General features: G+C 36.0%; 1 pseudogene; it reads left to right on the plus strand.

Annotated features, from left to right (window-relative positions):
* Positions 1 to 7,559: 7,559 nt before the first annotated feature.
* Positions 7,560 to 7,659, plus strand: LOC122118283 (annotated as a pseudogene).
* The last annotated feature ends 4,981 nt before the right edge of the window (positions 7,660 to 12,640 follow it).

Raw genomic sequence — 12,640 nt, forward strand, 5'->3', positions numbered from 1 at the left:
CACAACAGTACGTTCCATGGTCAATTTCAATCGTGATAAAAATTCAATACAGGGTTTATTAGGTTTTTGAATTACTTTGGTCCAAGAGCCATAATGCTCTCCTACCGGTGGAATCCTTTTCTCATGCCTCAATACCTATGTCTCTTAACTGCTCATGGATCTCTTCAGGAGAGTTTACATTTATATGAGCATCCGCATATTGTTCTGCAGGTGTGGATTACTGCTCTGTGCATTTTGTCTAGCCCTTTTTGTACATAACTCAGTAAACCACATTTTCCATTGTAGGTATTTAGGTTTCTTAAGCAAGGCTCTACAAAGCATCTTCCAATCCACTGGAGCAAAATTATTGTAATGTCAGGCAAGCCCATTAAGCAATTCCTTAACATAATGTGACTGAGGACCATACAACTGCCTTCTTAAGTTTACCAATATCATCAAAAGCAACACCTTCATATCTGGCTGGTTGAGCTATACTATTCATAGGGGGTGCTCGAATTACAGGATAAGAAAAAAATAGGCATTTCATCATCAAACTCACTGTCTGAGCCCTCTGTTTGTGAGGGAGTGATGCTGTAAAACTTGCATCAGCCAGTCGAGGAGCCAAAGGCTGCTTTACTTTCACTTTCTCAGGTTCTCCTTTCACTTTGCTAATTTCCAACTCCATATGTTGTAATTTTGAGAAAATCAATTGCATTTGCTCAGACATTTTATTTACACTTTATTCCTTTTGAGCCTTTTTTACCTCTTGTTTTTTCTCTGTTAATTGCAATGCATCCTTATCTATTGTGTCCTTAACCTCAGAGTCCAACTGCAAATCTACAATAGAAGGCGTGACCTCTTTCTTTAAGTCTGCTATTAATCTTTCCTCATTCGAAGCTTTAAAAAGGGTATGTAAAATAGCCCAAATGGACCAAAATCTAATAGGAATCTTTTCCCTTTCTCGAACAGCTTTTTCTACAATATTCTTTACTCATTTCCAATTATCAACATCGAATTTTCCTTCATCAGGGAACCAAGGATTCTATTCCCTAACTACATTAATACACATTTCTATGTCAGAAGAAGAAATATTTACACCATAAGCAGCAAGTAAATGTTTAAGCATAAGTAAGTACGGAGTAGATTTAACTTGTCCCATCACCCTGTAATTAAAAGTACTTACCTGAATATCACTTCCTGAATTCAACAATGCATGGTCCCTGTTTGGGCACCAATTGTAACATCTAGTGCATTTGGGTCCCTGGGTAAGGGTAACAAAATCACCAGGACACAGGGGATGCAGAGTGCAAACAGCAATTGCCACTGCATGCTGTGCTTTATTGTTAGTGGTATTTAAAGTCAAGCAAGCATGATCTTTGCCAAGATTTGGTCAGAAGACATTCACACAAAAATTTCAACAGATACATTTTTACTTGACCTATGAGACAATGTCTTGGTATATTATTTTTGGGGGGGTCCGGTCGTGGGGCCTTAACTCTGGGCTCTGTCCCTCAGCTCTTGGGCTCAAGGCTAGCACTCTATCACTTGAGCCACAGCACCACTTTCGGCTTTTTTTTTTTTTTTTTTTGCTTATGTGGTGCTGAGGAATCGAACTTAGGGCCTCATACATGCAAGGCAATCGTCTACCACTGAGCCACCTTCCCAGCCCTGTCTTGGTATATTAGTATCTAAACTATTTTAGAGCAAGCTCAAACCACTTCTCCAATCTCAGGGAAATGCTTGACCAGCTGTTTAACTATGCTTAAGCAAGCAGAAGAGCTACTTACTCAGCTCTCAGGAGTCTGTGACATGTGTTTTAAGATAGGGAGAGAGAACATTTTCCCTCTCTAGCCCGGCATGCCAAGAGCTTTTCTAATACTCAAACACAGTCCACAGATAATCCTGAGGCCAGAGCCTCCATCATTCTTCCCCTTCAACATAGACCCTGAGTCTTCACAATCTTTGAACTGTAATCTTCCAATCTTCGCATCGTGATTATCTATGGTAGTTAAGAATGTATAAATATAAATAATATTTGCAAGAATACCAGTAGAGGAAAAATGATACAACTCTGTATATAGTGGTGTTCTTTCCAGAATATGGAGGGCATCACATTAGCAGAAGTGCAGTGTATTTTCACAATGGACATAAGCTATTCTTGATGTGAATTAAAAGAATTTTTAGGTGCACCCTACCAGTTGGAAACTGGTGGGCTAGGATGACTTTATGGCATAAATCTTGTGATTGATGGTCATAGAAATAATAGCTTAATCTGATAAACAACTGCTTACTCTTGAAGAATTAATTATCACATGCTTCATATCCCATATCAGAATGTGGCTCTTTTTCTGTTCACTTCTCAGTCTGTAACACTCCATTGGAAAATGGATCTACTGCAGAATTACATAACATGCAAACAGGTATATTTTGAATCTCGCAGGTATGGAATGTTCAGAATTTGAAAATGAGTAGTTATTAGTCATAGGAATTTTGAAGAATACATGCATTCTGTCCTCTTAACAACTTATTTACTTTTAAAAGTTATGGGTTTCCATAGAATTAAACTGTTTTCTGTTTTAGTATAACAAAGTACTAAATTTATTCTATTTTCAAAATATTGGCAAGTATATTGTGAAAAAATTGTCTAGTTGGATATCATTACAGTTGATGACCCTCTGATAAAGAAGAGATAATTAATTCAAATTAGATGCCAAATAATACCGATTTTTTAAAAGTTACTACATAAAGAATAATATTTACTATACCAAAACAGTGAAATTTTATTTCATCAGCTTATTTTTTTAATTTAATTTTAATGTGAAAGTGATGTGCACTGTGGTTACAGCCATTGTAAGTTAGTGAATACATAAGTTTTCAAACTTGTTATCCCCTCTCTCATTTTTCTCAGTTTTTCCTTCACCCTATTACCCCTCCCAAGTTGTAATGTACATTTCCAACTTATTGTCTTGTGAGAATTGCTATTGCATTGGTTTGCTGTTCGTCCTTTGTCTTGCCATTTTTTTGTTCCTGTTCCCTTCCCTTATTAAGGTAAATGTATACACAATACACAGAGTACCAAAATCAAACAGAGGAGGGGATAAACCATAGGGGAAAATCTCAAAGAAAATAGAAATCACATAGTACATCAAAAAAAAAAAAAACAACCACAAATAAATATGTTTCCATATCTTGGAGTTCATTTTGCTCAGCATCAGCTTATATGGTCAAATGTATGCATAACAAAGCCACTGGAAAATAGTATTTTCATGGACACTATATAATGAAAACAACATGTTAACTGTTTTTGATGGTGAAGATGGGATTAAGATTGGTGAATTCACGATTCTGATAAAGAAATTTCAAGAGTTAAAAATTTATGACAGGTAAATTTTAATTGTTAAAAATTTTAACAACTTAGCCTATTAAGAAAATTTAAAATTGTCTGGGAAAATAGGCTTTCATGGAAAGAAATCCATGGAGACTTAGCTGAGAGGGAGCAATGTGGGTGAATATGGCTCATTTTCACACTAAACAAACAAACCTCACAAACCTTGCTGTAAATCCTGTAGGTTCCCTTGAGAATTGTCCTTACCCAAGAAATAAACTCTGACTGTGTGAAACAATGTTGTAGTGGAATTTAAATTCCAAGTTCTTTAAAAAAAAAAAAGAAATCAAAATTTGCGAATTGACATTTAATTACCAAACAGTAATTCTCTGAAACAGAAGGAAATATAATTCAAAATCACTTGACTTTATTAAAAGTATGAGAAAAGAGTAGTGAAGAGAGATGAGAGAAACCATAGAGGACTGTTTTCTCTCCAGTGGTGTAATGGGTTCTTGATCTTGATTCTTCCATTCGATCTTCATAAGCTATAAAGCCACAACTCAGGACTGGAGTAACCAGTTCAGACAAAGAATACTCACAGAATGGGGGCTGGGAAAGTGGCTCAGTGGTAGAGCGCTTGCCTTGCATGCCTGAGACCCTGGGTTTGATTCCACCACATAAGAAAAAAAGAAAAAAGCCAGAAGTGGAGCTATGGCTCAAGTGGTAGAGCACTAGCCTTAACCTGAAGAGCTAAGGGACAACGCCCATGCCCAGAGTTCAGGCCCCACGACCAGACCAAAAAAAAAAAAAATACTGAATAAAATGTTTGCAGTAGATGTAGGTGATTTATAACCTTAGACAATCTATTTAAATTTGTTCAAAATTCTCCCCTACCCAAACCTGCCCTCTTTGAACAGCTTTGTTTGTTTTTCCCAAGACTGCCCTTCATTAACTGCTTAAAATTTTGTGAGGTCATATACATACTTTCTAGAGATTGCTGTTTGGTTGTGATTTTTGTGTGTTTTTGTTTGTAGTTGTGTTTTTAACTGAATTTCAAAAGGTTGTGCAAGTGTGTTACAATTAAATATGTCCTTCTAATTGTCCAATGCTCCTGGATCAGAGTCACTCATTCTATCATTCTCAACCAACCTTTTTTCCAAGATTTATTTCAGATTTACCACTTACTTATTACATGTGTACATTGAGTATTCTAGCTGTACTTGCCCCTTGTTCCATTTTTCATTCATTCTATGTATTTACTATTATTCCTTTCTGGTTTCAACTTCGTGATAGTCATTCTGTTAAACTGTCTGTTAATACTTTGAAAGGTTTATATACATTCCATAGAGTTTCAATCCTGCATATACTTGAACTGATGTCAGCATATACTTCCATAATTCATGCTTGATGTCAGCATATACTTCCATAATTCATGCGTCTGCAATAACAATTTGCAAGACTGGGGACGTGAAGCACCTAAACATCATTTTATTCTCATCTTTTTGGAAGATTAATCTTTAGTCAACAAGAAAGTTTAAAAATCGCTTAAAATTTATTGCTAACTACCAGTTTTTATAAATGGCTTTGTGCAATGGTGTGTGATTATTTTATTTTACATGGGATGATATTTTCTACTACCTATAAGTTTTGGAAAAAGAAGAAAACTAAAATTTACTACTTAGAGGAATATGATAGAAATAGAAGATAGATTTTATGTTTGTCACATCTCTGATCAGTACCCATATTCATGATTTAAAGTCATATTTCTTACTATGTTAGACATATAGGGAAAATATATGATAAGGCAACACATGATAAGGCAACTATTAGTGACTTTTTAAAATGTACCTTCTTATGTGATGAAATTTACTTTATTAGCTAATATTTGGGTTAGAATTATGGGAGGCTGATATATGTAACACATTTCTGGAAGGCACCTACTGAACAACGCAAATGGTAGGAAATACTATTTCTACACTTTATTGAATGGTTGAACTTATTTGGCATTTGTGCTGGGTAAATAAATCAACTCTATTGTAGCTTGATTCCTGCACTTGAGAAACTTTTAATGTCACTATCATCTACTTGTCAAGTGTTATTTTGTTGAATATGATTCTAAAATGTTTATTTGAAAAGGAATATACTTTCAGGAGATTAAATGTAGGTTATCATTGGTTTGAAAATGACATTTTTATACTACAGAACCAAGTTTTACTGAAGTACTAGTCTTTTGAAGCACTAAGGGTCTTCTCAATTAATGTTTTTCTAAATTATATTTCACCTCTAAATCAAGTTTTCCTAGTCTTGGTAGACCAATTATGGATCTATGATTCCAGAAATTATTTTTTTGGCTGCACTGAAATCTTTCATTAATCATTAGGAGAGGGGTATTAAAATTAATCTTTTGACATTTGTGATTTTGTTTACTCATATGGGCTTGTCATCTGTAAATTGAAAGTTTGAACTACAGTGCATTCTCTCATATATTGTGGTTTCCTCTTTCATTTTAAGTTGCCTTACATTTCACAATTACTTACTGCTAATTAGTAAAGGAATTGGGACCCTGAAATACTATAGGAAATAAGAAATTGAGATGGGTCTTCAATTACTTTCTGTTAGCATGTTGCATGGGCCAAGGTGAGAAGACTTGCCATTGTTATCTGATGATGCAGATAACTGGGACCTGGTATCCTCTGACCCGTGGGTACTGCAGAAGAATAATAGCTTTTAGGCATCATATGAAGAAAATCACTTTGGGACCAGTGAGTTAGTACAATAAACACAGCAGCAGTGTAAAATCTCCTCTAGATTAGAGGAAAACAATACTTTTTTTTTTTTTTTACTATGTGAATTCAGAAGACCAAGAACACTTAGATGGTATCACAAGTTTATAGCAAACACATTGCATTGATACTTTTTATATTCAAATATATATTCTAAACCTAATTATTTATGTTCCAATCTATTTATGGGAATAAATTTCAATTTATTTGTCAAATTATGAATTAATTCTAGTAAGATTCACTGGGTGAAATTTAAGATCAGCATATATAAATATAAAATATATAAGTATATATAATATAAGAAATTGTTATGCATTGTTCTGTTTTGGTTAGGGTATCAAAGGCAACTCTGTTTTAAAGTATTATTCCATTATCTCTACCTCAGTTTAGGGTAGAGTTAGACCTAAAGCTTTACCATTTGTAAATTTAAAGCCTGGAGGCAAGAGGAAACACTTTGATTAAAACATTACCAATTTAAGGCCTAATATCGATGAAAAATATATAGACTTCTTCAGGAGCTATGGACATATTTGGTGATAGAAAGTCAGTAGTGTAAGTTCCTGCCTGGTTGTATGGTAGACAGGCCAGGATATTAAGTAAACATGCATATAAACAACTTTTTCACCTTTTTGGCTTTAGCTACTTTTGAAATAATAGGTATAATAAATAATTATATACATATATTTGTTGTTGTTGTTTTTGGGTCCAGTCATGGGGTCTGAACTCTGGGCCTGGGCCTTGTCCCTCAGTTCTTCAGCTCAAGGCTAGCGCTCTACCACTTGAGTCACAGCAACACTTCCGGCTTTTTTCTTTTTGCTTATGTGGTGCTGAGGAATCAAACCCAGGGCTTCAGTCATGCAAGGCATGCGCTTTACCACTGAGCCAACGTCCCAGCCCAAACAATTACATTTTGATAAAATACCTTCTATTCTGAACAATTTGGTCTGAAGTGTACATCTCTCTATGAACCCTTGTAACTAAGATTAGTTTTGTTCCAGTAAGAATCTATGCTGTCAGTGTAAGATATTCTGGTTGGTCTGTTCCTACATGGAAGAAGGGTAAAGGGTCAGGAAGACATTTGTGCCACTGAGACCTCATTTAGGAGATTTTAAGCTGCAGAAGTTTAGAAATAGCTCTTAAGAAAGGCTTACTTTGAATCCATTAGCTCCACAAAGCGAACTCAGTTGATAAATAAGTACTTGAAAAGCCATCACCTTTGGACTTAGCTGTAAAGGTTTCAAAGTATGATTAAATTTAAAATGAAAACGACAAAATAGTTATTGACAAAAAATTGCAAATGTGAACAATCGACCATACAGTATAAGTTTTTTCCACTATGCACAGAATTTTAGAGAAATAAGATCAATAGCATTTTTAGGAACAATAAGGGTTCCTTGTTACAAATAGGCAACCATGGATATATGCCTGTATAAGTATTGTATCATTATATACTTAAATTTAGAGGATACTACACGCTTCAGCAGCAGGTCTACCCAAATTACAACAATACAGAGATTAAAATGGTACTTGCACAAGGATGGTATGAAAATTTGTGAAGTATTCCATATTTTTCATACTTCAAATGCAAGAAATGAAAAACAGTTATTAAAAAGTTGATTACAAAAATACAAGTGTAACAATACATGTAATTCATAGAATTAAAGGTTAGTTTGACATCAGTATATTAAATCTTCACCTTAGAAAGGCCCTTACATAGCATAAACTTTATAAAACTTGAAATTAGATAACATTGTCATTTTATCCCAAAGAAATAAAATTTAAACCATGCTCATACGGGGTTCCGGGAAGATGATGGAGGAGAAGCTGAAGGCTAAACAAGCTCTCGCATAGAAAGCAGTTTTAGAGTTCCAGTGAACAGTCCTAAGCCAGAGAATCACACCAAGTGTGCCATCACTATACACAGAGCTAGGACAGAGAGGGAAAATCCAGGCAAGGAGACAGATCTGAGCACTTGCCAGCAGCCTCGGGAGCAGCGTTGGCCATAGCCGCCATCCTGTAACACAGAGAATGCAGGACAAAGGAGCCAGACACGGTGGACAAGCAGATTCTACTCAACACCAGCAAGAACTGACAAGGAGCAGACATCTTCATCTTGCAGTTCGCAGACCAGAGACGACCCAGGAACCAAGACGGCGGGAGTAGAAGCCAAATGTCCTCACTCCTTCTCAGAGAGCAGAGGAGAGAAGGCCACCCCTCCCCCCCAACTACTGGACATCTCCATCTTGGATACTGACAAAGCTCGGTGGAGCTGCTAGCTCCAACTAAGGCCTTGGAAGAAAACTAGAGTCACAAGAACCTAAACTGACCTGCCAGAGAGCTCCACCCAGGGAAAAATCACCCAGCTCAGGTGGAAGCCCCAAGAGTGGCTGTCTTCACTGGGTAATCAGAGCCAGAGTCTGCCCCTCCCTTTAGCAGCCTTGACAATCAATTGAAATTCAGTAAACATAAACCTGGAGAGTGGCTCCAGGCTGGGCTCTCTGAGTTTCTCACAAGCTACCTCCTGGGAAAAGCTACTGTTTGCTGAAAGGCCTCAACTCTACCCAGAACCTAGCCTCATTACAGCATCTCCAAACTTGAGGAAAAAGCCATCTCCCTCTTTTGTGTTAATCAAAGCAGATCTCCCTCCCATTGAACTAACCTGAGAGGAGGATCACAAAATCCTGGGTAAAGTAGAGCATTTTTCTGCCTGTTCAAACAAACTGACTTATGAAACCAACCAAGCCATAGGAAAATCAAACACCACAAGCAGACCAGAGAATCAAACAAGAGGATGGTTACAGACAAGGGAGATACAGGATTTTTCCCACCACTCCCAAAAAAATTAAAGAACTATTTTTTTTTGTACATTTTATTAAAAAAATTTTTCTAAAACGTTTTTTTTAAAATTTTTACCTTTTCTGAAAAAAAAGTTTCCTAGTAACTATTTTCCCCTCTTATAATTTTTATTTCAGTGGTATATGTGTGTGTGCATTCTTCTTCTTTTTTTCTTAAAATTTTTTTTTTGTTTTTTATTTTGCTCTATTGAACTTCTGATCTCTATTCTTTCTTTCTTATTCTTTTCACCTTTACTTCTCTTTTGTTCTTTTTTATGTGACTTAATTGTTTTTCTGCACATTCTCAGATATACACATAGTCGATTATTAGACCTTATCCTCCATGTGTACACACTTAATCCACAAATTTATTACTCAGTTCAAAACCTCTTAGACTTAAATTCCTTAATAGCATTACTACCTATTCATACCTATGTAATATTTTAAGTATTTTTATTTTTAAGTTTTTCACATCTCCTTTATATACCTCCCCGTCTGCATTATATGCACGTTCTTCTCTGAATATTTCGTTTTCGATTCTGCATAATATTTTTAATTTTTACTTTTCTATTTTTTCTGGTCTCTTTTTCCCCTTCTCTTTTCTTTTTTCTCTCTCTACTTTCATCCTATCCAACCTATTTCCTGCTTTGAGATTAAGACTTAGTTAAGTTAAATCTCCCTGTGCCTTCCCACATCTCTCTATTCCTATTTTTTACCCACATCTCTCCCTCAACCTAATAATTTCTGGTTTGCCAGATTCGGATTTGCAGTTTGTAGTCCATTAATATATAGTTGTTTGACGTTGAATAGATGTTCTATTGAACTATATTGTATCTGCAGACTATTGACTGTGCAAATATAGACTTTGGTTGATGCTTGCCTTAAGATAGTGTTCAAGCAAAAAACTGGTGTTATTTTCATCCAAAATAGGCAGAGTAAGCCGGAAAAACAAAAGAAAAATGTCAAGTCCGGGTATCTCAACTCCCACTCATGATAATCAGGGGACAGAACAGATAATGAATAATCCAGAGGAGAGTTCCCAAATAGCTCTACAAACACTGCTGGCAAACATGATAAGTGAAAAGATTGAAAACATACAAAAGAATCTGTATGAGCATGATAGGGAGAGAAGGAAGCAAACAAAAGATCAATGGAGGCAAACAAAAGGTCAATACAGGAAAAAATTGAAAACCTACAAAGGACTGTGTATGAGCATGATAGGGAGAGAGAGGAGGCAAACCAAAGGTTTATAAAGGAATATCCTGAGCGTGAGGAACTACTCAAAAACTGATACAGGATTTGCGTGAACAGCTTGAGAATACTCAAAGAGAAAGGCAGGAATGGCATGAGCAGGTTGAGAACACTCAAAGAGAACTACAGGAATGGTGTGAACGTGAGGAAGCTAAGCAAAGAGTAATACAGGAATTGAGAGAGCAGGATGAGGATACACAATGATCAATAAAGGTATTCATGGAATCCATTAACAAAGAGCTGAAGGAAGTCAGGGAGACCACAAAGGGAATGCTGAATGGAACCCCACAGAAGAAATGGGAATCTAAGCAAACCATAACCAAACAACTAATTGACTTGAGAATAAACACTGAACACCAAATTAAGGAAGTAAAGAAGTTTATACAAGATCTAAAACAAAGCTTCAATAAAGCATTTGAAGCCATCAAAGCTGTCCAATTAGAAGGAAAAGAAATTTTAAAAAAGTGGAAACTCTTGACAGCAGGTTAGACCATGCAGAAGATCGAAACTCGGGGATTGAAGACAGCCTAAATATTATAGAGAAAGAACATACAACCATCCAAGTCAAGTCCAAGAAATATGACATATCTATCCAACAGTTGGAAGACAGCATCAGAAGGCCTAATCTAAGGATAATGGGTGTAGAGGAGCACCTAGAAACAGAAGAAGTAAATCGTCTAGGAAATTGGTTTAACAGGATCCTAGCAGAGAACTTCCCAAACATGGAAAAAGATAGGCCTATTCAGATACAAGAAGCTTTTAGAACTCCAAATAGACCAGAGAGGAACAAGACATCCCACCGTCACATTATAATCTGCACAGGATGAATTCAGACCAAGGAAAAGATCCTTAAACATTTGAAGGAGAAAAGATTAATCACCTATAAAAGCAAACCAATTAAAATCACCTCAGATTTCTCAGCAGAGACAATCAAAGCAAGAAGAGCCTGGAATGATGTATGCCATGCCTTAAAAACAAACAGCAATCAACCAAGAATACTGTACCCAGCTAAACTCTCCTTCATAACTGAAGGCCAAATAAAAACCTTCCATAGCAAAGAAAAATAGAAACAATACATCTCCACCAAACCAGCCCTACAAAAGATTCATAAAGACGTCCTACACATAGAAAACCAACAAGACCACAATAAAGGCCAATAAAATGCACCCAAACTGAGAATCCAAGAACATAGGAAGAACCCAGTTTTTGTAGCCCCAAAGAAGGTAGATAACATGACAGGAGCTCCCAAATTCCTCTCAGTCCTATCTCTCAACATTAACATACATAATTATCCAATTAAGCGACATGGACTGTACAGTAGGATTAAAAAGCAAGATCCTTCTATCTGATGTCTTCAGGAGTCACATCTTGCCAGTAAACACAAATACATTTTAAGTGTTAAAACCTGGAACAAGATCTACCAAGCAAACGGCCCCCATAAACAGTCAGGACTTGCAATCCTAATATCAGATAAAATAGTCTTCAAATTAAAATTCATGAGAACAGATAAAGAAGGTCGCTACATAATAATTAAGGGGTTTCTCCTTCAGGAGGATATTACAATTTTAAATATCTATTTGCCAAACAACGGAGCACCAAAATTTATCCAAGAAACATTCCTTTCCCTCAAATCCCACAGAGATCCAAAGACATTAATTGTTGGGGATTTTAATACACCACTCTCCCCTCTAAATAGATCAACTCGGAAAAAACCCAATAGAGAAACGCAGATCTAAACAACTGCATATATCAAGTAGATTTAACAGACATCTACGGAATATTTCACTCAACAGCATCACAATACAAGTTTTTCTCAGAAGCACATGGAATATTTTCTAAAATAGACCACATTTATGCCACAATGCAAACTTGTCAAAATTGAGAAACATTGAAGTTATACCTTGCGTTCTCTCTGACCACAAGGGAATAAAATTAGAACAACACCAAAAGCCACCAAAGAAACTCCTGTAACACATGGAGCCTGAACAACACACTGCTGAATCATGAGTGGGTCGTGGAAGAGATTAGAAAGGAAATTCAAATGTTCATGCTCTTCAACAAAAATGAGCACACAAATTACCAGCTCCTCTGGGACAAGCAAAGGCAGTACTCAGAGGCAAGTTTATAGCTCTGAGATCCTATATCAACAAATTGGAGAGATCTGAAACCAACAATTTAATGAGACACCTGAACCTCCTTGAAAAAGAGCAGCAAGATATACCCAATATAATAGATGGAAAGAAATAATTGTTTTAATTAATTCATTTTAATTAAAATTAAATCAGTATTAAATGAATTAGAATCCAATAAAACTATAGAAAGAATCAACAAAACAAAGAGTTGGTTGTTGGAAAAAATTAACAAAATTGACAGACCCTTAGCAAATCTTATCACAAAAAGAAGAGAACACACCCAAATCAATAAACTCAGAGATGAGAATGGAGACATCACCACAGAAACAACCAAGA

This window comes from Dipodomys spectabilis, unplaced genomic scaffold (genome assembly GCF_019054845.1).
Source record: "Dipodomys spectabilis isolate Male_0828 unplaced genomic scaffold, ASM1905484v1 ptg000147l, whole genome shotgun sequence".
NCBI lineage: Eukaryota > Metazoa > Chordata > Mammalia > Rodentia > Heteromyidae > Dipodomys > Dipodomys spectabilis.